General features: G+C 44.2%; 1 long non-coding RNA gene across 4 annotated transcripts; it reads left to right on the plus strand.

Moving 5' to 3' along the window:
- Positions 1 to 531: 531 nt before the first annotated feature.
- Positions 532 to 22,666, plus strand: LOC146172180 (uncharacterized). Of its 4 annotated transcripts, none has more exons than XR_014702573.1 (4): positions 532 to 1,118; positions 3,487 to 3,627; positions 7,748 to 7,845; positions 22,507 to 22,666. It is a non-coding gene; the product is annotated as an uncharacterized LOC146172180 (long non-coding RNA). The 4 variants fall into 4 exon arrangements; XR_014702572.1 differs by having other exon boundaries at positions 3,507 to 3,627; XR_014702574.1 differs by having other exon boundaries at positions 3,540 to 3,627.
- The last annotated feature ends 753 nt before the right edge of the window (positions 22,667 to 23,419 follow it).

The following is a 23,419-nucleotide window of genomic DNA, read 5'->3' on the forward strand; positions in this document are numbered from 1 at the left end:
CTTCTTTACTGTATGCTGTAGGCCACAGAGATAAGTTGAAATATTTGTATGGTCAGTTTCTTAATTGAAGTAAAGAGCGTGCAAACACCCCACACTGCCTTCACTTGAAGCTTGACCGGTAAACTATTTTTGCATATCGCATATCTTTCCTGATTGAGAGTTCAGGCTTTCACCCAACTGTCCTTGCTTTTGCTATAAGCTACAGGCATTAAAAAATTTCGCCACCATTCAATAGTTAAACACTGAAGTAGTGAGGCACATATCACACAAAAAATGATCGCTCTCAGGTGACCAGTTTGAGCTGACAGCAATAGATGTTGCGCCCATAAAGGAACAGTGGGCGAGCCAAATTGGACTCGCCCACAGTTCTTTATCGGCGAGCACAATTCAACATCTCCTGTTTCCAAACAAATCACTTGATCTGTAAAACGCCGTATAGTCTTTCAATATTAACAAACAAACAATTGCCACTGTAACTGTTTATGAACAGGAGTTTTCGCAAGGAACTTGGCAACGAATTTGGGCCAAAGCTCCGATTCGCCGAACCACAGACCGCGGTCAACCTAACGTCCATGACAAGCAAAGCACGCAGTTTGTCCAGCATCGCGAGAAAAGAAGCGAAACTCACGGTGGTCTTTCGCTAGCACTGCTAATTTTTGAATGTACAAACTACAGGCGCGTATACACGACAAACATGCAGCGTTAGCGCGTAGACGCCCGACATCGTGCTTGCCACTGTTCGGCGAGCAGCAAAGTCGTTAGGTCAGCGACTTCCGAAACCGAAACAAGTCGAAACCAGACGAGGCAGCCGAAGCGGATCGAAGTGCTAGCCGTAGCCATTATGAGTTGGTGGCGTCGCGCCTTTTTCTCTTGTGTGTTGTTGGGGGCCTTGCTGCTGGCGGCTCTTTATTTCGAGATATACGAGGCACAGAGCGCAACAAAATAGCTCGTGCGATGTGCAGCAGCGTGGTAAGGTTGTGTGCATACCTGTGCAAAAAGTGTGCTCGCGTGCCCGACAGGTAGTGCGTTTCCTTTGTGCGCTCTCACTGCAAACACTACGCTGACGACGGGACTATTGGAGGGCGGCCACCACTCGGCATACATTTGACATCTCGGAGGTAAGTTAATTTCCATCTTCCCTGTACATTCTCCTAAAAACTTTGCGCAGAACTGATGATGCATGCCAACACAGCGCTAGTTCGTAAACATCAAGAGGCGCATGTCATTATAACATACGGTAGTTTGCTTTTGACGAGGGAAGGGTGAATGCGTTTGCAGTGTCTAGGAAAAGAGACAGTTAGTGCCAGGGGCTGCACGCTCAGAGTAGAATATGCCGTACAAATCATCACTCGTAAGACCATTGCGGGGTGCACGATGCTGGCGCCTACTGCAATTCAGCCTTCGGCAAGAATTTAGAATGGGCCAGTTCCAAGTGCCTCGACCCGGGCCTTATGTTGCGCTGCAGTTGAAGATCCGGCGCTTGTGCAGTTGCAACTACACGGATTGAATAAGTGGTAAAACCTACCTGCGTTACAACAGGGCTAGATCATTATTCTTATGTTCCATAAATATTGCGGATGACGAGATATGGAGCCGGCGAACATGCGATGGCAGTATGATTCAGCAGCAACCGTACTTAAACTCTATTGTCGAGCCTTGGGTAGCAGAAGGGGAAAAAAAAAAGTTTTGAGCTATTTTGAATTTTTTCGCCTGTACTGGGCTTGATATTTTCTTTTTCATACTTTGGTCGTGAATGAAGTAATCCCCAAAAACTACTAAGCGCATATAAATGACAGACACCAAACTCAGACCTTCAGTCCAGAAATGTCAGTAAGGTGTAAAGGTAATTATGCATTCAACAGTACCAATAGTATTGATTTTCTTGTTTAATTATTTACAAATGAAGCGAAAAAAAATCTTAGTGCTGAGATGCCCCATTTTCATCTTCTCTAATATGAAATGTGAATCAAAATGTGCAGTTTTTCTGTACTCAGTATACCACTGATTCATCACAGATGTGAGAATATGAAATTCATGCAAGTTTCAAAATGAAGAGTGCATGCAGAATTCCAAGCAAAGCAAGCCTTTGCTTAAAGTATCATTCAGTTGTGGTGTTTTTGTTTAAATTTATGCATGTTTTGTGGAAGCAACGGTAGATGTTGATATGGAATTAGTGTTGTGTCTGGATCTAGATTATGAATGGCTACCACATTTATGAATTGCTTGGTTGCCACATGCACTTCCAGACATTGTTTGAACAGTCACATCACATTCTGCATTTGGCTTCTTTTTACTTTTTTGCATGGAACTGTTTCCACCTTAGAGTGTGTAGCCTTTCACAATTCATAATTGATCGGGTGAGCATGTTTTGGCATGATAAAAGGTTTGGAAGTTCGAGAGCATTGGCCCTTCATGATGCACAAGGGGCAGACTGCTTACTGCACTGGTACCACTATCTTCCTAGATTCCTAGATATCACTCATATTTCTATACAGAATACATGTTTTCAGAAATCTATATTTCTTGTCTGACTCTGCACATTCTTCAGTTGACATAATGGGAGCTAGGGACGAACTTTTGCCTTTCTTGGTGCACTGCTCCTATTTCATTTAAAGAGCCGCCACATTTTCTGTAACCCGATTTGGGGTGCAAACACTGCATGTTCATAGGGTGGTCAGGGAGCAAACTTGGTGGCCCTGTGAAGGCCATGAACAATATGCTGATGATAGGCTGCCTTTAGACTGACTGGCTTGCATTTCTCGGTGTGTTTTGTATGTGCGAGGGTTCCATAAGCTGCCACATATATTGCTTTGATTTGATGTTGAGGTGACTGGCATGATTAAAAAGTAAATGTGATGATCGAAGTCTTCAGAACATTCAGAACATGCTGGGATTGTACTCCTGGCTTAAGTTGCAGACATTGTTTGCTGGTTATACCTTTGAGAGGAAATCTAGTAGATAAAGCTATGGGCAGAGTGCTTGCTTGGTATTCCAACCTAACCACCCAAACGTCACTGTTTACTGGAAACAGATTGTTCAAGCTTCCAGCCTTCCACTTGTTTACTCGTACATTGCAGTGAAGTGCATTTACGCCTTGGCACATGGCAGGCTCAGGGGCTCGTTCATCGCCACTGTACTAGGTTAGACCTCCAGTTGACTCGAAATGCCTTTTGCCATTGCCATGAAATAGTGTTTAAAAGAAGGTTCGATGACAGAAATACTGTTTGCTCTCTTAGTAGGTAACGAAGAGTTAGCATAACATTTCTTTCGAGTTACATTACCTGGCATCTCTAGATGCGCGTTGTGCCTGCTATGGGCACTGAATTCTTGGTGTGAGATCAGAGGTTCCTGCAGAATCGCAGACTTTTATAATGCTACTTAAATTATGAGCAGATCGAGGTGATAGATGACAAGACTTTACTAATAGTCAATTCCAATCACAGGGTTTAGTGACTTACAGAACATTATTTTCTGCTCTTTTTGGAGTAACTGTATTCCAAATGCAGATCCGGAACACAGGTCCCATCTTCCCAATGCAGATGGGGAGCGATTGCTGAGCCAAGATCGGTCCCTGGAGCAGTGGATTGCTCTTCCGAAATCAACAGAACCGGCTAGAAGTTTGCTTGAGTATTTGTTCAGCTGCACCTTCTATTTCCAGTAGCATGCTCTGCTGTGCTGACTGTGCCCTCTGTGCTCCATAATAGATGATTATTACTTGCCACTGCTATGAATGCAAATTGCTGTCATGAACTAGTGCTTACTCTTGAGGACAGCAAGTCTAAGAGTAGCAGTATTATGCAATAATCTTTTTTAAAGACCTCAGCTCGGAGTGTGACTAGAAGATTTTGTGCGGAAATCATCTTTATGTGCTATTCATGATCTTAAAGCCATTCCTGAACTCTGAAACAGTGAAAATGGTGAACTGCGACTTCCTTTTATTTGAGAATAGTGCCAAAGAAATTTTACCCTGCTTGCCCGCACTCGGCTATACGAAAGAATGGCATAAACTGTTGATGTCAATGCCATCCCAAGAAGCAGCGGGAGAAATGCAGACCTATTACAGGTTTAAAAACAGCTGGCACGTGTAGACGAAGCACGGGCTAGCACACAGAATAACAGGCAATTCTGTCAGTTCATGGGCACCACCTACTTGCGCTGGCATGAGTTCCAAACGCAATGGGGACACAATCTGTACTGGATGCAGGTGCTCTTTTGCGGAGCAGGCAGACCACTTCACTTCTGGGATTGTAATTCACTGTATGTGCAGAGGAAAAGCAGGTGAACGTGTCTCTGCTGGCATATGTCGCATTGCCTGCTGTCATCCTTTTTACTTTCAATATGTGCTAATGACAGGAATGCTCATAGCACAAGTAGAGTGAAGACACTGATCTGCGCCATTATGGAAATGCCGAGATGTTAGCATGGGCAAACATCTCTTTGCATCACCGTGAAGCTTGCTAAGGCTCAGTTCAATGTACGAGCAAGCTAATACAATGCGGGCATATGTCAGTGAGCTCTTTAGCTATGGGCCTACGCAACTGCTGCCATACCTTTAATGAGAACTTTTGACTAAAAAGGCAACATTTTACAAAGAGCAAAGTAAATGATAATGACTTTTTTTTTTTCATTTAACAAAGCTGGTGGTCACAGTGAAGAACTCATGCCACGATTGTTAATATGCCTCTACTGCCCCATTTGTAAAGCAAGCATATTGAAATTCTCGAATGAGCATGGTTACAGTCGTGAGCAGCTCTGTTAGATGTATGTGCATAAGGGTGGCATATTGTTTCATTGTTCAAAAGAATTCTAAACAATAGGTGGTTTGGAATTTAAAGGAGAAAGAACAGAGAAGCTGGCTGTAGAGGCAGAAATACTGCAAATGGTGGGTTGTGGACAGGTGCCAAGCTGTCGGTATCTGCACTTTGCAAGGAGCCTCATGCTACTCATTAGCCGCAGCTTGGCCATACCCAGCTTATATAAGCTTGGCTTGTACAAAACATGCCTGCAAATGTAACCCTCTTCAAGGCTGCCTGCACCCTACTGTGGTGGTTTCAGTGTTTAGGGCATTTGACTAGTGAGCTGGGTGACGTGGGCTTGGTCTGAGCCGGGGTGGTTACATTTCGGTGGTAGCAAAACGCTAAGTCCCCATGTGCTGTACAGTGTCAGTGCACATTGAAGAAGTGCAGATAGTCAAAATTATCCAGAGCTACCTACTATTGCTGACCCTCATTGTCTAAGTTTCTTTGTCATGTTGAACCCTGTCATCAAATCAAGGTTGCCTACGGTTAGCGTTAGTAGATGACCTTCGTAATGCCACAAAGTCTGCTCCTCACCACTCTCCGAAATTTTGTTGTTTGCAACTCAACTCAGGTCACTTACAGTTTGATGACCCCTTTTTCTGAAACACTAGCAGTTGACGAACTCACTCCCATGCAGTGAACTCTGAGAAAAGTGCTGATTTAGTCATAAACATTTTTTTTTCATGAGAATTTGGTCAGTCATATGACCATTGAAAAGTCATCTGTTGATATGTTTGAATGTTGTCATCTGTTGAACAAGCTAGGTAGCTTTATAGATGGCTTGGATATGATATCAGAAGTGCTATGATGGTGAGCTATGCTTAGTGTCTGCAATACCTTCATGATGAATGTGGTGAATGCAGATGACATTTTGCTCCACTTTTATTTCACCAGTGGGTGCCTGGTGAGTTGTCAGTGCAAGCTATTGAGTTTCACTTTCTTCATGCAGTTTACAGAGCTGTGGAATCTTGATAATAGCAGAAGTATTATATTTATGGTTCACTAACTACTGTTTTTTTTAAATATAAAATAAGTAAATGCGTAGTCAGCAACCCTGGAGTGCAGCGTGCGATTCACCTGGACACCATAGATATTTTAATCATGCCATACCCTTTTGTTACTTTCAGTTTTCAGTTCTACAAGTCTTGATCACGGTAGCTCATCACTATACTCGGGGATAACTGTGGCTATGCAGCTGAAGTTAGGCAGAAAGGAAGAGGCAACATACCTCTTTCCCCTTGCCATGTAGAGTGGGTTACTTCAGCCCTAGTGACCTTGCATTAACTCTCCAACTTCCTCCCTTCACTTCAGCCCAGTACACTCCTAGCCTAAATAGTGAGCAAACCACTCTTCACGGCAAGGGGACAGAAACTTTTCTCCTTTTCTTTCGTACCTAGACTCGGCTGCATAGCCCCAAAACATTGCCTTCATGTACAGCAAGATTCAATGCCACATTTCTTCTCAGTGTCAGAGCACCCTCTGCTTGCTCTGTACCGCCCTTGCAGCAGCCCAGTGTTTTGTTTACCACAGAAAATCATGTCTGTGCAAGCTGTGTTGGCATGGAGAGCTGCATATCTGAGCCAACTTTCATGCTTTATGATGAGGCTCTCATTGATTGGCTTTAAGTTCCATGAAATGTGGTCATGTGTGTTGATTAGTGTCACATGAAGTAAAATTTCACTGACTAAAATACAATCATAAGGATGTAATTTGGGTGAGTTGGTAAGGTGTCATCTTGAAAGTAGCAGCACGAAAAAACAAGGACGTGAAAAGAAGCAAGCAGATGCTAACTCGCAACTAATGTGTATTGATGCAGATAAGAAATATATAATGCCAAGCAACACTGCAAACCGCTCAGTCACCAATAAGCAGACAGCAAAACATGAATCACTAAAACTTCCGAACGGTTCCATTTGAGTAGATATAGGTAGAGGTCAACTTGGCTGTCCATTGTAAAAATGCACTGGTTGCTTTCAGTTTCTTTCTGCTGTGCACATTCTGGCTGTCATCCATTGCAAATCAGCTGAGAAATCATTGAAGCTAGACATATTTTACAACTAGGTAATGAATGTGTTAGTGAGCCATCCATCATGTTACCATGCAGTGAGTTGGGGTTATCTAGATAGGGAACTGTTCTTAAATTTTAGTGATTCATGTCTTGCTTTTTGCTTATCAGTGATTGAGTGGTTTGCGTTGTTGCTCGTCTTCTCTATATATTTCATGTGTGCTTCAATAAACATTAGTTGTAAGCTAGTGCCCGTATTGTCTCCTTTCATACCCTTGTTTTTTCTTGCTGCTTCTTTCAAGATAAAATACAATCTTTGCTACTTCGGTCATAAAATGAATTTTAATGAAGTTCCACATCTCTTAGAAAAGTAGTATTGTAGTTGCAGGCATGTATTAGGCCCTGCAGTACCAATTAAGGTGCTCGCTCGATGTAAAGCATAAAGAAAGGGAGGGCTTGTCTGATCTCGAACCTAGTGGGAACTGGTGGATTATGGATAGGCTGTTAAAATGCACTTGCAGTTAAGGTCAAGTAAATGCTTTTTTATTTGTAACTAGGGGCACTGTGATGCCTGACTTGCTCTTCTGCCAGGCTGGCGACGAGATGGAGTGAAAGGAGTTATTTTATTTCACTGTTGGTATGTCTCGGGTGATGTCAACATTGTTTCTTCTCTGGCATTGTAGGCAATCGCCCTTCAACTAATTGAATCCCAAAGTGAAATTTTGAATTAAAAAATAATAATTTAAGATTATTTAGCAGGCAGAGGCAAATTTCATGCAGTGACCTGCACCAGCATGTCGTGCATCATTTCAAGAAAAAAAACAGTATTGTGGTGTTCCTACTCTGTGCCTTTATTTCTTGCTCACAAAGCCTCTGCATGTACGTGTTGCACCATATTACGTTTTCACTAATTTCTTGGGTCATGGTACTTTTTACCTTGCAGCAAGTTCCATGTGGCTTCGTAAGCAATGGCTCCTTCAAGCTCTATACCCTTTGCCGGAATTGTGCTGTGCTGTGGTGGGCAAGAAGCAGGACATTGATGTAAGTACTGAAGACATCTTTCAGTATGTGTAGTTTTTTATTTGCCTAACCCACTACTGCATTTGTGACCCCTCATGTTTATTTTGACATTTAGGTTTCTTCAGTGTTTTCTTTGCTTGCTGCCGTTGCTTATTGGCTATGACATTTGGCTGTTGAGCTTGAGAATGCGGAGTGGAATGGTGCCTGTGGCCTGTTGATATAGGCAAAATGCAAATTTGCCTGCCCACATTTGGTGCCACTGCATAGCTTGAAGAACTTTTGTGGAAGAGGGCTCTGGAAATTAACCCAGAGCCCTCCTTCTTGATGTCTCTCATAGCTCATGTTCAGCTTTAGAGTAATAAAAGGACATTGAGGACAAGCTGAAGCTGTCTTTTATTATAAATTACTGCATTCTATCCACTAAAGTGCTACTTACTGAAAATGCGAGCTTACTTTAAGATAGGAAAAGCCAGAAGTTTTGAAACAGATGTCATTACCAGCTGATTTCATAAGTTCTACATGATGCATCCATACTTTATTGGGCACAGGCCCCAGAGGCTGGGCTGGTAAGCCATTCCCTTCAATATGATGATCATGGAGTGTGGTTTACACAGGCCTTTGATATCATTGAGTACGCTTGGTTTTCAGGAACTATTTCAAGGAGCTTTGGAACTCCTGAAATTATTTGCTGCTTAAAAGTCTCAAAAAAATTGCATGGTTTTTCTCTAAAAGCAAGCCTACATGAAAACTAAAAGTGCACTTTAGAGGGAACAATCGAAGAGAGCATGAGCCTATATAATATAAACCCAAAGTGACAGCCTGGCATGCGTCTAGACCGTGGTTACAGGTGGCTCTCTTTTTCGCAGTTGCCACCTCTCTTGTCCCTATTTAATTTTTCTTTTTTTCAGCATGTTTGTCTTTGTTTTCTTAAATTTCACACATTTATGCAAAACTACTGTGAATAAATTTTTCTCAAATTGGAACTCCTTGAAGACCTTTCTGGAGGGTTATTTTTCTGGTCTTCCTGTCTTCAACTAGACCCGTTGATGGCTGCTTTCTTATAAATCAGCTCTGACAAATTTCCTCTCTAAAAGGCCCCCCTGCACTTTTTTGGTAGCTAAACTGAGTGCGAATATAATTTGTATGTAAAGTGAAAAGAGAAAACAGGGGAGTGTTATTGATAATACTATGCCATATGTAATCATAGACCATGAATGAAGTATGGGGTTTTTCTGGCAGAATATTTCTGCAATGCTTCTCTGCTCAGCGCAAACCCCTTCACTGTGGCGGCCAAACCTGTTTTGGGGGCAGAAATAGGTGGCTGCCAGGAGACATTTCTTGTGACAATGACCACATCCATTACCTGCTCCACTCAGTAACAATATTCATAACCCCCCCCCCCCCCCCACTTCTGCCCTTCTGGTTTTCAATAGTGAAGGCATGCTTCTCGTCAGATTCGTGCATAACATGAGGTTTGATACAGAAATATTCAGCATTGCACCCAACTTCTACCCCAAAGGGAATTGGGAGGATATTTTTGCATGTCTTCAGTGCACAATCATGTGATACATCAGTGACATAGTCTATGTGTTACGTACACATATCTTGTGGAGTTTGTATTCTTTTTTTCCTTGAGAGAGAAGCGCTGCTCAGTCAAAAAGCATGATGCAAGGGAATTTAGAGTGAGCGCCGATTCTGTGCATTTGCTATCTTTTGCTTAGCTTTCATTCTTTTTCTTCCGGTGGTTTAGTGGCGTTGGTGGTATTCGAGCAATGCAAGGACACGGAGTCAAGAGTGTTCTTCTTCACAGTGCGCTGCAGGGATTGTGCATTTGTTTTCCTCATTGTAATGAAAACATGCAAGGCTAGTGCATGAGTTACTTGCACACACGCACGCCACACACATGCTGTTTTGCAGTGGCAGAAAAGAAATAACTGTCAAGACTGAGAGCATCTTCTAAGGGCACATAAACGTTGGTGTTTGAAGTTAAGTTGTAAATTCATAAAAGATATGGTTTAGCTTATGAACCAACAATTTTCCGGCACTATCGTTTCACACAACGGGTTTAACTTAAGGTACAAGGGTGGCCGATCGAGTCCTGTGCTCTAACGTGCTGCGCACAGAAGCAATCAAATCTTGAGCGCTCCCTATACTGCTGCTCAGGTCAAAGCAACCCAAACCTTATTGAAACAAAAGTGACGTGCCTATGTCACTCCTGCATGTCCTGCATGGGCTTTTTTTTTCATTCTACTGGGAGAGAGTGAGAAAAGGGTTGCCTGGTCTGTGCGGGAAGGACGCAAGGGTGCTGGGATGTTGGTCCTTTAAAATGAGTGGCGGGTGGGAAGGGGGAGTGGAGGTAATGGGAGGGGAGTCTAGCTGTCCTGCGAGCTAAACGCACAGCAGTATGCATGCTTTCTTTTTTTTTATTTAGCAGTGCGGAAAAAATGAATGAATCGAGGGGGGGGGGGGGGAGGGCAGGCTGGCCAACGCAGGCAGCACGGTTTCAAGTGAGTGATGGCTTGGAGCTGCCTCGGCAAAGCACAGAGCAGTGTGCATGCTTGCTTTTTTTTTGTAGCACCGAAGGTTTGACTGCTTCTGTGTCCGCACATGGGCTGGTTTTGTACCTTGAGTTAAGCCCCCCATGGGATACAAGCCTGAGTCGCTTTGGGGCGTTAAACCCCATAAAGCAAACCTTATGTGAAACATCTTGTATAATTCCATTGCTTAATCCAAACGTCAAAGTTTACGTGCCCTTTAGAAGATGCTCTGTCTTGACAGAATTACTTTTTTTTTGCGCCACTACAAAACTGCATGTGTATGGGCACGTATGGGCATGCGTGTGTGCAAATAACTCTCACTCTGGTACTCAATATATATGCAGCCCCGCACACGGCAAGTACTCTTGCACATTTTTTTTAGACTGCAGAAAGCAAACGCACCATCCCGGTGACATGCTGTGAAAAAACAGACTCACGAGTCCAGAATCCCGCATCGCATTGCATACCAGCCGTTCCACCAAACTATCGGAAGAAACAGAACGAAAACAAAAAATTGCAAACGCAGAGAATCGGTGCGCACTACACTCCCGTGCATCGCGTCTTTTGACTAAGCAGCATGCCTCTGTAAAAAAAAAATCTAGGAGATATGTGTATGTGACATATAGGCTACATCACCCATGTATCACGTGACTGTGCACCCAAGATGTGCAAATATATTCTCCCACAAGGATTTTGCTATATAATATAGGTGACGCATTGAGTTTTGCAAAGGGTCCAAGTAGGTCATTGTGCTCCTACTTTCTCCCTGGCCAATTCAAGGGGTGAGAGGCACCTAAGAGCACAATTACCTACTATAATCTATATGATCTCGAATGGGCCAGGTGCAGCAGACAGCTTGTGAGATTGAGTATAGTGACAGGAAATCTTGACTTCATAAGAATACATTGACTTCAACTCCACGTAGCCCTGAATGCCTGCTTTTCATTTATTGGCAGTTATGTGACCTTGAGGGCTCATAGACTGGCACTCAACTTGTAAACACTTGACATCTTATCATTTGTTCTCTCTGTGGGCTTTGTTCTGCGGGTTTACAAGCTTTTTACTAAAGTGGATACAGTGAGTATGCACAGATCTGTTCTCTGAAGCATCGGCTGAGTGACAGCCCAGGTCAAACCTGGTTAACTTAGAACTTCTAGCACATTATTTTTTCTGGGTATGGCTTTGGTATTCCTCCTGACATCCCAGCTTCTGACACCAAGTAGGCATAATCATGGTCTATCACTAACTCCAGTGCTGTAGTTGATCATCACATACTTCTGTGGTGCTGCACATTTTAAGTTGTCGCTGTATATGAGCAGTATTTCAGAACCTACTTAGTGCAGAGCTACGGTACAAATTTGAGGACTAATAGTAAGTTTGCTCTGCTTGGTGGCTTCCACAGACAAGGACACACTTGTGGGGAAGGCATGTTGCATACATACCTGCAGCCAACCCTTCCGACTTTTTAGAAGACTTCAGATGTTTGACCAAACTTTCTGATTGCACGATCACTGCCCTAAATCTTCCGATAAGGGGCTTCTGCCTGCAAAGAATGGCTTTTGCGGAACCAGCACCGAGGAATCAGCAGCCGCATTATAATTTCAAGCATCTCCATCAGAGACCACACTAGCACCATCGGCATCATTGGCTAAGCAGGAAATCAATCAAAACTGACTTTAGCCGAGCAAGAGTAGGTATCGCTGGCTGCGAAAACAGTTGGTGTACTGCGCTTCTTGTAGGCAGTGATGCACAGCTAATGCAGCCACAGTAGATATAGATGCTGTGCTGGCTTTGCTTTCGATCTCAGCTAAGGGCAGCCACTCAGTGTACTTGAGGTTAAAGGCTTTGCCCAAATGTCATGTTATCTGATCCTTCTTATTGAGCTCAGCCGCATGCCTTATGTTACTAAGCTGCTCTATGCTCAGCAATGGCGTGATAGCTCTTTTCTTTTTCGGAACCAACGCAGCCAACGACGGTCACGGATGAAATTACGTGTAAATGGGCTAGTTATGGTTTTGCATTAAAAAATTTAAACAGCGCTCCGATGGTACTGAGAGAAAACTGGTGGTGGGCATGCAGATCAGTTTTGCGCTGGCTATAGAGACGTAGTGAGAACATTTGGTGGCGGCCTGCAGATATCTCGAGGGACGCACACCTTTAGACATGCATTGCATGCTTGCTGCTGCATGTTTTTATGCTTAGGATGTTTAGATTAGGACGCATCAGACACTGCCTGAAAGTAGCAGCCGCCTCCCCCTTTTGTACACAAATGCTGCCTCCTCCCCCCCCCCCATTTTTGCAGTCTTCCCATTTTTGGTCTTAGCAAGTACGTGTTGAAAATCAGTATGCAGAAGACTAAGGTAATGTTCAACAGCCTCGGGAAGGAACAGCAGTTTACATTAGGTAGCGAAATACCGGAAGTAGTAGGCGAATATGTCTACTTAGGACAGGTAGTAACCGCAGATCCGGACCACGAAAAGGAAATAATAAGAAGAATAAGATTGGGATGGAGCGCATTTGACAAGCACTCTCAGATTATGACTAGCAGCTTACCGGTATCGCTCAAGAGGAAAGTATACAACAGTTGCATCTTGCCTGTACTCACCTATGGGGCTGAAATGTGGAGGCTAACCAAGAGAGTTCTACTTAAGTTGAGGACAACCCAGAGGGCTATGGAACGAAAAATGGTAGGGGTAACATTAAGAGATAGAAAGCGTGCAGAGTGGGTCAGAGAAATAACTCAAGTTACCGACATTCTAGCAGAAATTAAGAAGAAGAAATGGACATGGGCAGGACATGTAGTGCGAAGAGAGGATAACTGATGGTCGCTGAGGGTAACAAACTGGATTCCAAGGGAAGGAAAGCGTAGCAGGGGGCGGCAGAAAGTTAGGTGGGCGGATGAGATTAAGAAGTTCGCAGGGGTCAAGTGGACGCAGCTAGCACAGAACCGGGTTAAGTGGAGAAATATGGGAGAGGCCTTCGCCCTGCAGTGGATATAATCAGGCTGATGATGATGATGATGATGATGAAGTACGTGTAAAGGAAGCTGGGGCCACTAGTAGCGCGATTGAGCCTTGTGAACAATGTCAACATCTGTGCTACAGGCATCAATGGCTTGCTTGTCACATCAGGGTACTATGTACTCTACGGACACACGGTGCTGTCAAAGCGGTTGGTTCACTTGTTCTGTGGAGACATATTCACGGTAGGCAGAAGGCATGGCTTTTCAAGTGCAGTGACCATTGTGGCTCCAAGCTTTGTTTGGAAGCTGAAATCAGCGAGTTGAATTTGTTGGTTTGGGTGTATATGTAGCGAAGAAGCACGCATATTTTCTTCCCTCTCCCCTGAGCCCTGCAAGCTTAAAGATCAAGTGTAGCAGCAACTTCAAATCAAATCTTAATAAACAAATTTGGTCACTAAATTTCACAGCATTTCTCAATGCATATGTCATGTTCTACATGAACAATATCACAGCAGCAGCGACATTTTGCCTAACATTAAGCGTTTTCAGCTGTTTTTCACAGCTGCCTTTTCATGCAGCCTGGGAAACGTTCTGTTAGCCTGTGAATATCGAGTTTGCTTCTGAATGTTCAGAGGACTTGACATTAGGACATGAGTGTTTTGCATGTGGAATATTTAATTCAAATCCCCGCAGGGGGCACCTGTTAAAGCAGGTGTTTGTGTGTTTTGTGCGACACCACGGACCCCGAGCACCCACGCTTAGCCGTGCGTGGCATCGCCGTGTCTGGGGAAAAGGGGATCCTGGTGGTTGAGCCGATGCCGAGTGTTCGGACCGTTAAGGCCCCTCGGCGGAGGCAACACACCACTTTGGCCCACGCTTCCCATAGACGGCACCTCCGGGCTGACCCACCCGGGGGAAATCGGCAGTCGCCTTTTCCTGTCCTCCCCTCCATCTTTCACTTTCCTGTCATCTATCCTACAACTCTCCTGTCCTCTACTCTCTTCTTGGTTTTTTCCTTACTTCCCGGCGGCGAGGGTTAACCTTGTGTGGCTGACTACCCTGAGTTGAGCCATATTAGGTTATAGTTAAGGTATACAGCTGGCGTGGGCAGGGCTTTTTTTAGGCACCTGTCCCGTCCCCTTGTTGGACTCCATGGTGGGTGGCTGGTACCATAACCGAACAATAAAATAAATTTTATGGCTTCTTCCCTTTCCGCAACTGATCGCCCTCCCGCCAAGAGAGGGCGCACCGATGTGACGAACAAGTTTTTCACTAAAAATGTAAACAGCTTCCCCCGCTTTCATGTCATTCACTCCGAACAAGCAGAAAAAACTGCCCGTCAAGTCTCACCGTTCCTTGTGACAAAGACTTTCACAGACACAATAGGTCCAGGCTACAAAGTCAAAAAGCTACCAAATGGTGACCTCCTCTTAGAAGTGCTGTACAACCACCAGTGCGAAAAGCTAGCAGCTATTACATCATTCGGTGACGTCCCTGTCACAATCTCACCACACCGCTCACTCAATACAGTTCGTGGGGTCATTTCAGATAATGACCTCAAGTTTCTGACCGAAGAAGAATTGCTCGAAGGACTCAAAGACCAAAATGTCATCAACGTTTATCGAATCAAGATCAGGCGAGACAACAAAGAGATCCAAACTAAGCACATCATCTTGACATTTGCGTTGAGCACCCTTCCAGAAGTAGGATACACAAAGCTGCAACTCAGACTGTACATACCTAACCCACGTCGCTGTTATAACTGCCAGAGATATGGCCACAGCTCCCAGAGCTGCCGAGGCCGACTCACCTGCGCAAAATGTGCCTCAAATGAACATGCCACTGACAACTGCCAAACTGAACCAAACCTTTGCGTAAACTGTGAGGGCAACCACCCAGCATACTCAAGATCCTGCCCAACATGGAAGAAAGAAAAAGAAATTGTAACCTTAAAAGTCACTGAGAACATTACATTCGGAGAGGCGAGAAAGCGGCTTTCATTGGTCCAAAACCCAACTTACTCCGTTGTGACGCAACAGGGCGCAGCGTCACAGCGTGCTTCGGCACCCGCCCAGGTCACGGGTAGTGACCCTGGTGTGGAGCCATCCGCGCCCACGGTGGCTGCAGCTGGCGCTGCTCCACCACCCCCAAAGCAGGCTTCGCGACCTTCCAGGTCTGCGGGGCCCAAGGCCTCTTCTCACACAGGGAGGCCTACTTCAAGCGTTCCGGTGTGTTGTCCGCGGTCATCCAGTGTGTCTGAGGACGCGATGGACACGACAACACAGGGTAGTCCTGTGCCGTCAAGACGGCGGGACTCCTTAGAGCGTGCAAAAAAGGACAAGCCCCGAATCACGGGGCCAAAAACAACGTAGTCTCTATTTTACTCGTATAGCTTAAGATGGCTTTTGTAATAAACTGGAATTGCAGGGGACTGCTTAATAACTTAAGCGACATAAAAGACATTTTAGCAACATATTCACCTGTGGCCTTATGTCTGCAGGAAACAAACCTGAGTCCTCTACATGTGAATATTCTTAAAAAATACAAAGTCTTCCGCCGTGATCGAGAGCAGGCATGCAGGCTCTCGGGCGGTGTTGCCATCATAGTTAAAAACAATATTGCAGCTCGTGAACATAGGCTCCAAACTCGGCTAGAAGCAGTAGCTGCCACACTTATCACGTATAAAACAATCACAATTTGCAGTATTTATATAGAGCCACGCTTAAAAATAACACTCCATGATATCGAAGACCTTTTCAGCCAACTGCCAGATCCATGCGTAGTAGTTGGCGATTTTAACGCCCACTCTTCTTTCTGGGGCAGTGAAAAAACTGACACGAGGGGCCAAATTTTAGAAGACTTTATTCTGTGCAATAATATCTGCTTACTTAACACCGGAAAACCCACTTACTGCTCCCCGAGCTCCGGTAAAATGAGTTTTATTGATTTATCTTTCTGCTCATCATCGGTTTTTAGCGATCTTAAATGGGATGTCTTAGATAATCCGCATGGAAGTGATCACCTACCTACAACAATCAGTCTAACATCATCACCATCTATAATTCAAACCAAACCAAGATGTTGGAAGCTGCATTTAGCAGACTGGAAGCTTTTTAAAGAGAAAGCCGACTTAGGAAAGCTATTTGCCGAAGATTTTAATGTCGACGAGTTAAATGAAAGATTTACCTCTTGTATTTTAGCCGCCGCACGCCAAGCCATCCCTCAATCATCTGGAGTTGTGAGACAGAACTGTAAAGTGTGGTGGACAAAAGACTGCAGGGAGGCAAAGAAAAAACAAAATAAGGCGTGGAGTATATTTCGCAGGTACCCCACACAAGAAAATCTCCTAATTTTCAAAAAGGCTAGAGCTAAAGCGCGCTATGTACGTCGTACTGCTGAAAAAGCTTCATGGAAGCATTACATCTCTTCTATAAACAGTCATATAACATCCAAGGATATGTGGGCACAAGTAAATAAATTAAATAGCAAGTACTCCCCGTTTACAGTTCCTCTCCTTACAGACCCAAATACCCAGACAAGCATTCAAGAGCAAGCGGACATTTTAGGTGAACATTTTTTCATGGTATCTAGCTCATCACATTATTCAGAATCATTTTTAAAGTATAAAAGCCAAGCAGAAAGACAGAAATTACCTACTACTGGCAGCGTTCACGAATCATACAACAGTCCCCTTACACTACAAGAAATAAACACAGTTCTCTCTTCCGGCAAACGTACAGCACCAGGCCCAGATGAAATACACTATCAAATGCTAGCCCATCTTTCTGAATCCTCAGTTGAAGCACTCTTAAAATTTTTTAACAAGGTATGGATGTCAGGAGAAATACCGCAGGCCTGGAATTATTGTTCCGTTACTGAAACATGGAAAGCCACCAACATCCCCAAGCAGTTATAGGCCCATAGCACTAACGAGTTGTATCGCTAAATCGTTTGAAAGTGTTCTAAATATCAGGCTCATGTTTACACTTGAATCTCGCAAACTTCTCGACACCCGCCAATGTGGATTTAGAAAAGGATGTTCGACAACTGATCATCTTGTGCGCTTGGAAAATACGGTACGAGAAGCATTTATACGCAGACAACACTGCCTTGCCGTATTTTTTGATTTAGAAAAAGCTTATGACACGACGTGGAGGTATGGAATCCTACGGGACCTGGGAGACCTTGGCATCCGCGGCAGAATGTTAAAATGCTTGAAAGAGTTTTTGTCCGACCGTTCTTTCCAAGTTCGTCTCGGTGCTACTCTGTCAAAACGTTTCACTCAGGAGAATGGTGTCCCTCAGGGGTGCATCTTGAGTACCACGCTGTTTATAGTAAAAATGAACTCCATAGTAAAAATAATCCCAACGACCATCATGCATTCAGTCTATGTCGATGACCTACAAATAGCATGCACATCCTCTAATGTATCAACGTGTGAGAGACAAATTCAATTAACAGTGAATAAACTAGCGGCATGGGCAGATAGAAATGGTTTCAGGTTCTCTGCACAGAAATCAATAGCCGTTTTATTCTCACTTAGACGAGGTTTGCAAGTGGACCCTACAGTTTACCTCAATGACATTGCTCTCCCAGTAAAACACGAACATAATTTTCTAGGCATTACTTTCGACAGAAAGCTTACTTTCCTCCCCCACATAAACACCCTTAAAAAGAAAGCCTCCCAATCTTTAAATATACTTAAAGTGCTATCACGTAAACGCTGGGGATCCGACAGGACATGCCTTCTGCAGATTTATCGTTCAGTTGTACGTTCGAGCTTGGACTACGGTTGCATAGTATACGGTTCCGCAAGACCCTCATACCTAAAACGACTAGACCCAGTCCACAACCTAGGTCTGCGTCTTTCGACCGGGGCATACAGGACGTCGCCTGTGCGAAGTCTGTATGTAGAAACCAACGAACCATCTCTTGAGGACAGAAGAACCATGCTAACTTGTTCATACATTCTTAAGATCCGTTCGCTACCAACACACCTCTGCTACCCCATAGTAACAAAGTGCCCGTCCAGAACCCTGTTCAACAACAAACCGCAAGCAGTCAGACCCCTCCTCCTCCGCTTTGAACAGATGTGCGAAGAAATAAAAATACTCGATACACTCCCCGACATTGCACAATGCCCTGATCCATTACCCCCTTGGTATAAATTTTCCTGTGTATGCGACCTTGCTTTAACACAGTTTGACAAACAACAAACTCCACACGAACACATATTACAAGAATTCCTGACATTAGTGAAAAAATACAAAGACCACCATACATTTTATACCGATGGTTCTAAAACTACCTCATATGTTGGTAGTGGTGTCGTAGAAAACAATCGCCAGAAAACAGTTAGGTTGCCCAATTGTGCATCAGTGTTCACTGCAGAAAGTTATGCCATATCCATAGCTGTGGAAAAAATAATAAAATGCAATATTGAAAAGAGTATAATCTACACTGACTCCCTCAGCTTAATCACAGCATTACACTCTAAAAATGCAACAGAACCTTTAGTGGGAAAAATAATACATTGTATAACATCAGCCGAAACACGAGGTTACAAAATTAAATTCTGCTGGGTACCTAGCCATGTCGGAATCGTAGGTAACGAGACAGCTGACGAATGTGCAGCAGCTGCCCGAAAAGCAAAAATAGAAAAAGTAAATGTACCACGCAAAGATGTTTTGAAATTCATACAAAAAAAGCTCAGGGAAAAATGGCAAGCCTCATGGAAAAATGAAATAAACAACAAACTACACGTCGTGAAACCAGTTGTCGAAGAATGGAAGTCATGCAGTCACCAGAAACGCTTCATGGAGGTAATATTATGTCGCCTTCGAATAGGACACACGCATCTTACTCATAGTTTCATTCTCAAAAAAGAAGATGAACCCATATGTGAAGACTGTGGACATGGACTGACGATAAACCACATTTTAATTTCATGTAAAAAACTCGAAAAGCTACGGAAAAAGCATTTCACTCAATTTTACACCAAACAGATACCATTCCATCCATCACTTCTCCTAGGAGAGAATGAAGAGACATTTGATGTGTTTTTAGTTTCTTAGAAGAAACATCTTTCCTGAACAAGCTATGATATCTTAACACCTCATTCCTTCTAAAAAAGAAAAAAAAAACATAATATACCTTGTGCTTGGCGCATGATAGCCTGAGTTGCTTATGCGCCATAAAACACAACACAACACATATTTAATTCAAATTTTACCCTTGTGGCCAAATTCAAAAACATGTCTCCACTCGACGCTACCTCAGCTCCATAAAGTGCAGAAAACAGTCTTTTCTCTACTTAAGGCTCAGTTCAGATTCTTGAATGCTTTTCAGCATTTCTTCCGACTTACCCTTCAGAAATATTTCTCCACTCCAGACAGCACAAGCGGCATACGGGGCAAGACTAATGGCGAATTCGAGCGGGAGAGCAGGCGCCCTCGAGAGCACTTCGAAAGTGCTCTCAGACAAGTGGGTGCCCTCCAGTGGTAGAGCCGGAGTAGAATCACTGGCTTCCAATGGTAGAGGAGGAGGTCTTTTCCTTTGCTGAGAGCACCTGAATGCACTCCCGGCTGCTCCCTCATCTAAAGCGAGTGTAGAGGAAGTCACATGACATAAAGCGGTGTATCCGCACCATCTTTTTTCTTTTCTCAAGTCGGTGACGCTCTAAATGGTGGCTGCAAAGCATTGCTCAGGTTTGAGAGTCACTGCTGGCATCGAAAGGGCCAAAGGAGGCAGATCGCCGCGCTGTGAGAACAAAGGCATGCAAAGCAGTTCTACATGGAGTGTTTGCTTCTCCTCGGGTTGCAACTGCTGCTACTGCAGGTAGGCGGAGAATGCTGGGGAGGGAAGTGCGGTCACAATGGTCGTGGCGTACTGCTCTCGACACGCAGAGAGCGTTCCCGTGGGAGGAAAATTACACCCTCGCTCGGCGTGCTCCTGTACTTCTCTGTACTGCTCGGCACCTCTGCTCTCGTCCCTCCAACCGAATGGGCCATAAGGCCAAAATTTGGCCCGGAAAGTGCATGCCACTGCGTGTAACATGCTCATTTTCTAATGCCAAGTCCTTGTGAACAGCATCCACAAGCTGCCTCAAGAGTCACAGGCTAGTAGGCTGTGGCGGCCGCTTTTCGATGGAGACTAAAAGCAAGGCGCCCATGTGCGGTGCGACATCAGTGCACGTTAAAGAACTCCAGGTGGTTGAAATTTCTGCAGTCCTCCACTACAGCATTTCTCATAGCCTGAGTCGCTTTTGGACGTTAAAAAAAAAAGTCACAGCCTAGTAAAATATGTTTTGCAGACTGCATGAACAAGTCAGCTGTGAAAAATGGCTGAAAACAATTCACATCTATCAACATTCACTGCCAGTGACATATGGCTGATGTAGAACAGGATTTAGGCATTGAGGACTGCTCGAACTGCTGTGAACTCTAGTGACCTAGTTGCATATTTGCCCTCTGAGTGCTCAGCGGCGAGCGTTGAGCACATGTGAGGTTCAAAGAAGCATGTTATAGCGCATGCACCCAAGCCAACAAATTTGTCTTTCCAGAAGCAAATGCTGCTTCTGTTTCCAAGCAAGCTAGGAGCTTTAATTTTAAGCGCACTTGAAAAGCCATGCCTTCCACCAACTGCAAATATCTCTCCACAGCTAAAAAGACAGAATTGACCCCCCCCCCCCTTCAGCACTGCATCTAGACATACAAGTATATTTGAGGCAATCAGAAAGCCATTGATGTGTGCAGCACAGGTGTTCCATGGCACAACTGCACCTCCGGTACCTCGCTGTCTTCCTATTTACAATATGACATTCCCCACGATTGCACCACTGTCCACAGTGGTTCACAGAAACCACTGCACATGTTTCATTTGCTGTTAGCCATCAAATGCTTTCTGCAACTTGGCACTCGGCGTGCTCTGAAATGTTGCTAAGGTATCTGGTGATGACTTGAAATGTGTTTACACCACAGTAGCATAATGCGATGATCAACTACAGCATTGAAATCTGCAACTGACGATAGTTATCCATGCTCAACGTCAGCCGCAGAAACTTAGGAGGCTTTTCTTGGTCGTACTTGAAACGATGTTTCAGTATTTTCGCGTCAGATTGAGGTTCTCGGAGCCAATGCTTCAGAGAGTGGGTCTGTGAATCCTTATTGTATCCACTTTCATGAAAGGCTTGGTACGCAGTAGAACGAAGTCTGCACAGTGTGTGAAAGCTGCGATGCCCCATGTTTGCAAGTGGAAGTCTAGGTGTCCCCATAGTAGTGTCATTGCCACTTATAGATGCTCTGTTTTCTCATGCACTCGAGGAGCAATTCAAGTGGAGCTTCATTTAAAAAAAAGGGCCTCGAGGACCGCTTGGAGTAAAGGTGTTAGTCAAGGCATGTTTGTGAATATCAGTTAACCTGATCCCTATGCACTGTTTCCACTGCCTCGGGTGGTTAGGGTATTTCTCGACCTTATTGGAAGGAAGGCTGAGGGGCCGTCATGAATCCTAACCAAGCTTTTAGTAAACTTGGGGAGAGTTGTGCCACTTCTACATGGCATTCTCGATCACCATTGAAAGATTCCATCATCTCACTAAGCTCTTGTACCCCGCTATTGCCATTGATAATTCGCTGCTGGGCTCAAGTAATGCTCGTGCACTTTTGAAGATGTGTTATCAACTGTTTTTGTACAAGTTGCAATGATGATATACTTTCCGTACTGTTCTGTGTGCAATTTTGTTTTTCTTCTATGACCTTATATGTAGAATTGCATAATCTTTCATTTCAGGTTTGGTTTTATTCCTAGCTCTGTGTGCTAAGCCATATCTAGAATGCACACTTCTATTTCTCAAAGTCCAGTCTCCAGTTTTGGACTGCTCTGTTCACTCTAGTTATTGTAGCTTTCCATGAAGCAGTGCTCAGATGTCTTTGATTGATAGGATATGGTTCAAAGACCCTTGAAATATCTGTTCGACTAAGGTATTAGATTTTGTGATGGACTGATGCTGAACGCCTGTATTCTTGTGTCAGTTCGTCATATTTCTGTAGTTCAGAATCGAAACTTTTTGAATTGTTATCAATTAAAAATAGAGCACCTAATTACCCCTTTCTCAGAATGTTTTGTAAAGACAGCTGAATTTTCGGATTTTGGAATATAGTCCTGCTTTTTTTTTGCATTTTGCAGATGTCGCACAGCGAAAACCTGTATCCAAGCTCGAATCCAACAGGCCAAGAGCAGCTGAAGAAGGAAACCTGCATCCAAGCTCGAACCTGGTGGACCGAAAGCAGATGTTTTGTGACCACACTGTATCAGCCAATAAAGCCAATCCAGGTGACCACATGTATCTTTTGGAAGCTTGCATTCTTTGCACTTGAGACTCATCTCATGGAGAGCGTCATTTCTGCAAAACATTTTGTGTCATAACTGTCGCAGAAACTGATTGAGGCCTTGCACAAGGCCTAAAGCTGGCATATTAGTATTATGCACAACACAAACATGAGGTGTGATGTAGGAGCCTTGCAACCATGCAGAGTATCACCATAGCATGGTAGCATTCCCATGCCGAATGTCTCATCGTTTGAGATCAGACTAATGTCTTGCACCTTCAGAGTGCACTCATTCCTTGCACTAAAGGCCCTAATATAGTCCGACGTTTTCGACGCAACTGGCTAAGTCTGCGATGTCAGCCACGGCACGTCGGCCATGACGGGCGCGTCAAAAAACTGCCGCTTCTACAGGATGGCGCGGCTGGCGTGCCTGATGCCGCGGCGCGCATGCGCACAAGACGCCCTCGAGGGCTGGTACATTTTTGGGGTGCATTTTCGAGCAGACGATAGGGCACCTACAGGGACCTGGCTGCAGCCTATCAAGGCACTAATTACTATTGTGATGAAACGCAATGACGCGATGTGTTTACTGCGAATGTTCAAATGGCACGAAGCATTTACAGGCAGCCGTGGAGACGTCCAGCCCAGCAACGGCCTGAGCCCGCGTCGACGACGGCTACAGACGGAACGATGATTGTGTACGTGCGTGTTTTACTGAAAACTAATCAAAATTTAAGTGTATGTACGATTACAGAGGAGTTAGAGATTAC

The sequence above is a fragment of the Amblyomma maculatum genome, unplaced genomic scaffold, assembly GCF_055883805.1.
Source record: "Amblyomma maculatum isolate TAMU_Amacu unplaced genomic scaffold, ASM5588380v1 scaffold_13, whole genome shotgun sequence".
Taxonomy (NCBI): Eukaryota; Metazoa; Arthropoda; class Arachnida; order Ixodida; family Ixodidae; genus Amblyomma; species Amblyomma maculatum.